This window comes from Podarcis tiliguerta, assembly GCF_965153285.1.
Source record: "Podarcis tiliguerta genome assembly, chromosome: 16".
NCBI lineage: Eukaryota > Metazoa > Chordata > Lepidosauria > Squamata > Lacertidae > Podarcis > Podarcis tiliguerta.
In genome coordinates, this window is record NC_139549.1 from 8,584,107 (window position 1) to 8,589,663 (window position 5,557).

Here is a 5,557-nt window from a genome sequence, read left to right on the forward strand (position 1 = left end):
CATTGTAGCAAAAAAAACAACAACCATACTTTGTTCTACCATTCTTTGGGAAGGCGATCAGGAGCAAGGAGCTCAGCTGAGTTCTGAAGCGCCACTTCAGGAGCCTAAACACATTTCCCAAAATCTTAAGGACTGGGAACTTCAGCTCTTTGTTTTTGTTTAACAAAACAGAAAGCCATAACACAAATGGATAAGCAGTTGAAAAATCCATTGAAATCAGACATTCAAGTTCATCTTAGGATGGGTAGTTCGCAAGTCTCTGTGGCTTTGCGTAAGGTTTTGTATTTTTCTCAGAAGATTGATAAAGAATGTAATAATTATTTTGGTAATTATGGTGTGTATATTAGTCGCCAACATGTTGCATGAGTTGGCACGGTGTTCAGAGATGCCCAGTTCTACACCAAAAACAAATTCCACATTCACCCCCGCGTAACAAGGGTTGGATCCAGCTAAGTGGACCTACAGCATTTTCTCTAATGTTAGTCCTACCCAGAGTAGTCCCACTGAAATTAGTAGACATGACCAAGGCACCATCTGTACTATACCACTGTCATGGCTTCCGCCAAAGAATCCTGGGAATTGTAGTTTGCTGCGGGTGCAGAGTGTTTTTAGGGCTGCAATTCCCAGAGTGGTTTAACAAGTACCCCCCCCCCCCCGGAAACCTACAGAATTGTAACACTGGAATAGGTTATCCTAACACTTAGAGCAAAATACAGTACAGTGGTACCTCGGGTTACATATGCTTCAGGTTACAGACTAACCCAGAAATATTACCTCGGGTTAAGAACTTTGCTTCAGGATAAGAACAGAAATCATGGCACGGCAGCAGTGGGAGGCCCCATTAGCTAAAGTGGTGCTTCAGGTTAAGAACAGTTTCAGGTTAAGAACGGACCTCCGGAACAAATTAAGTGCTTAACCCGAGGTACCACTGTACGGGATGGAAATGCGGGTGGCGCTGTGGGTAAAACCTCAGTGCCTAGGACTTGCCGATCGTATGGTCGGTTCGAATCCCCGCAGCGGGGTGAGCTCCCGTCTTTCGGTCCCAGCTCCTGCCCACCTAGCAGTTCGAAAGCACCCCTGAGTGCAAGTAGATAAACAGGGACTGCTTTATAGCGGGAAGGTAAACGGCATCTCCGTGCGCTGCACTGGTGCTGGCTCGCCAGATGCGGCTTTGTCACGCTGGCCACGTGACCTGGAAGTGTCTCCGGACAGCGCTGGCCCCCGGCCTCTTAAGTGAGATGAGCGCACAACCCTAGAGTCGGACACAACTGGTCCGCACGGGCAGGGGTACCTTTAGCTTTACCACTGTACAGTGCCCAATTTTGGGAGGCGTGGGGAGCCCTGCCTTTAAAGTGACATGACTGCTTTAAACTTTTTTTAAGCAGGTTGGATTGCCATCTGTCATGGATGGTTTAGCTGAGATTCCTGCATCGCTGAGGTGACCCATGACGTCCCTTCTGATTTTACAATATAACACAAATGGTGTAGTCAAGCCCATTTATTTGACTTGCTCCGAGTAGAATTACCATTATCAATTTCTTTCCTAGATGAGATTTTAGCACCCCCAACCCGTTCACTCCATTACAGGCCGTTCTGCTTTCTCACTGGCAGGTTCACGGATTCAACAGAAATTTCACAGAAGAAAGCTGTGTTTTAATGAAGGCAGCATGGGAGAAACAGACAAACACACACACACAGAGTGGGTGGAGTAAAACGCCCTTTATTTGGGCCGCTCCATTCCCATCTCATTAAGCAATTTGGCACGGTCAGCCCCATCCGTGTTTTCATCTGGCAAGAAAGGAATGCAAGGGAGCATTTATTCCAAGGGCTCCGTGCGAAGGAAGGATTCCGCCGCCCACATCCTTTCATCGAGACCCTCTGCGTAGGAAAAAAACCCAAAAAACTGCCGCAAAGAACGAACGTCAAAGCAGCAAACTGGCGGTGCTCAGCCAATGGGAAAACAGAGAAGGCAAAATAACTGCTGCAAGCCACCCAACCCGTCCCATTCTTCGCAGGTCAAACCCAACCAAAGAGCCAGCCTCTTTGCTGGGTATCGTAAATGCGGCCTTGGAAACAGCCTCTTGGCAGATCCACAGCGTTCCTCAGAAACTTAAAACGGGGATTCCTTCCCCGGGATATTGGTCAACCCCATTTTATTTCTGAGTACTTGTACTCTGTTCTTCAGCCAGAAAGCCTCCCCAAGTGGCTTGTGTACAACCTATGTCCTGGCCCTGCAAGCTTAAAATTTTTAAACAAAACAAGAATTGTCAAACTTGGGCACCAGTTCTCAAACAGTTGTTCTTATGAAGGTCAGCTTCTACTGTTCAGGGTTAGGAGGTGGCCTGATGCAGCAGCTCTTTTGGGAAAGCTGACGGAACAAACTCTCCTTCTCAGCTCCCCTTTGGTGACAGTCCTATAATCATGGAATTGTAAAATTGGAAAGGGACCTCAAGGGTCATCTAGTCCAACCCGCTGCAACGTAGGAATCCTTCGCCCAATGTGGGACTCCAACCCACGATGCTGAGATTAAAAATCCCACGGAACAAGCTTCTGCTCTGGAGGACAGGACTTCAGCCAACGTTCAAGTTACAAGGAAAGAGATTCTCACTCAACTTCAGGAAGGGCTGACGCTGTTTGACAGTGGAATATAGACTCCCATGAACAGTGTTCGAAACTCCCATTGTTCTAGGCGCATTTTGCGACAGGGAGCGTCATCCGCATGAGCAGTTTCCGAGCTTTCGGCACAGTGCTGCGCCTAAGATTTCAGATTTAAAATTGCAGGATGGAAGGAGAGGGGCTTTTGCTGCCTCCCCACTTCTAGCTACTCTGAAGACTGGAGAAGAGACCCTCTTAAGAATATTAGAGGGAGTGGGCAGGGGAAGGACTAGACCAGGCATGTCCAAAGTCCGTTTCGGGGGCCTAATCCGGCCTGCCAGTCGATTTAATCCGGCCCCCGTGGCAGTATATTTCACACATGTTCACTTCATCAAATCTGGTCCTCTTTGAAAAAAGTTTGGGAACCCCTGGACTAGACCATGTGAAAAGTGAGTGCAATATTTTAGCTGCAGTTCATTCGTTTTCAGCTCTGTATTCTTGTTATTAAAGAGTGTGCCTAGATATTCCAGGTTTAAGGTGCCATTTAGCTCCTAGCTTTCGTTTCTCAGAGGTACCGCCTCTCCTGGTATGCTCTGCAGAGGACATTAAGGTCCGCAAATGACAATACCTTGGAGGTCCCAAGTCACAAGGTGGTTAGACTGGTCTCAACTAGGGCCAGGGCCTTTTCAGTACTGGCCCCAACTTGGTGGAACACTGTCACAAGAGACTAGGGCCCTGCGGGACTTGACATCTTTCCGCAGGGCCGGCAAGACAGAGCTGTTCCGCCTGGCCTTTGGCTTGGACTCAGTCTGACCCTTATGTTTCCCTCCCCTTATGGTTTTGATCTATGGGCTACTTTTAAAATGAGGCTGCATTTTAGATTGCATTTTAACCTGTATTTTAAATTGGGTTTTTTCCCCCAATTATGTTTTTACTGTAATTTTACTGGACTTAGCCACCCTGAGCCCAGCTCTGGCCAGGGTATAAATAAAAATTATTATTATTATTATTATTATTACAGTGGTGCCCCACAAGACAAATGCCTCGCAAGACGGAAAACCCGCAAGACAAAAGGGTTTTCCGTTTTCAGAGGCACTTCGCAAGACGAATTTCCCTATGGGCTTGCTTCGCAAGACAAAAATTGACGAAAATTTTTGAGTTTTTTTCCCGCTCCCAACCCCCTTTTTCTGAAGCGCTAAGCTGCTAAAAACCTTTTAGCAGCAAAACCGCTAATCCCTTAAGCCTTTAATAGCCGTTAATAGCCCTTAAACTGTCAATAGCGCTAATAGCGCTAATCCGCTAATGGGCTTGCTTCGCAAGACGAAAAAACCGCAAGACGAAAAGACTCGCGGAACGGATTCTTTTCGTCTTGCAAAGCACCACTGTATTATTATTTCTGTTGCTGCCCATGAGAGGTGGGAGGTTTCTAAGCAGAGGTTGGATGGCCACATGTCCTGGATGCTTTCGTTGATATTTCTGCATTCCAGGGGGTTCGACTAGATGGCCTTTGAGGACCCCTTCCAACTCTATGATTCTGAGATTTGATGCTCTACTGAATGAAGGGAGAGGAGGCCTGATGGAGCCGGCCTGTCATCTTCCCCAAAAAACAGCCACAGGGAAGGGGAGGGCGTTTTCAAGGCACGTACCAGGAGACTTCTGTTTCGCACCCTTCCCAAATCCCTTGGAGTGCTGTGCACATGGAAAGGAGGGTCCAGAGCGGTGGAAATTTTGAAAAAACGGGACGGCGACTGCTATGCGCCCAGTTAAGAAACTGTATGCTGAACTTCCGTTTAAAAACCGCTCTGGATATCGAAGCTGCTTTCGTTTCCACCCGCCGCCCCCGAGTATTTTCCAGCCAGCCAGCGAAAACGGCTTGGGTCGTGGGCGTCTCAAGTGCCCGCCAGCCTCCCAGAGACAGGAAACGGTTTAAGAACAAAAGCAGCTCAAGTCAACAAGCGATGGGTACCAAGCATTCGCAAACGCCTTATTGAAATCAAGGGGGTGGTCTGATCACTGAAGTCCCACTTTTAAATGAAAACAAAACCTATTTTATGCCTGGGGAAATTTGCTCTGAGTCCAACTTCTCAGACGTTCTTTGTCCGCAGTCATCTCAACTGGACCCTGCGAAGGCCCGTAGCCGCAGCTCCACACTTGTGATAATTCCAGATCTTGGGGCCCTTAAAGGTAAAGGGACCCCTGACCATTAGGTCCAGTCGTGGCTGACTCTGGGGTTGCGGCGCTCATCTCACTTTATTGGCTGAGGGAGCCGGCGTACAGCTTCCGGGTCATGTGGCCAGCATGACTAAGCCGCTTCTGGTGAATCAGAGCAGCACACGGAAACACCGTTTACCTTCCCGCCGGAGCGGTACCTATTTATCTACTTGTACTTTGACGTGCTTTCAAACTGCTAGGTTGGCAGGAGCAGGGACTGAGCAACGGGAGCTCACCCTGTCGAACCGCCGACCTTCTGATCTGCAAGCCCAAGAGGCTCAGCGGTTTAGACCACAGCGCCACCCGCGTCCTTATACTAGGCCAAAAATGAGCCGGTGCTGAAATTCAACAGGGGCAGACCCCTATGGAAATTCACAATTGCTGGTTAACATAAAATCATAGACACCCACCCACCCCCCAGGGTTAGGTAGTCCAACCCAATGCAATGCAAGAGTCTTTTGCCCAATTTCTCATGCACCAAACATAGGTCTATGTTCTGTTTACACCAGGCCCATGAGTTTAAGCATCTGTTAATACAGGGACAGGGAACCTGCAGCTTGCAAGGTCTTGCTGGATACAACACGCCTCATCCCTGACTAGACCTGACGCAAGTTGCAGTCCAGAAACGTGCATCTAGAGGGCAAAGATTCCTCATCCCTGATTAACAAGATTCACAGACACACAACCCACGTTCTGCACTTTGGCCTGGCAAAATGCTTCCGCGCAACTCAAAAATACAGACACCAGCAGG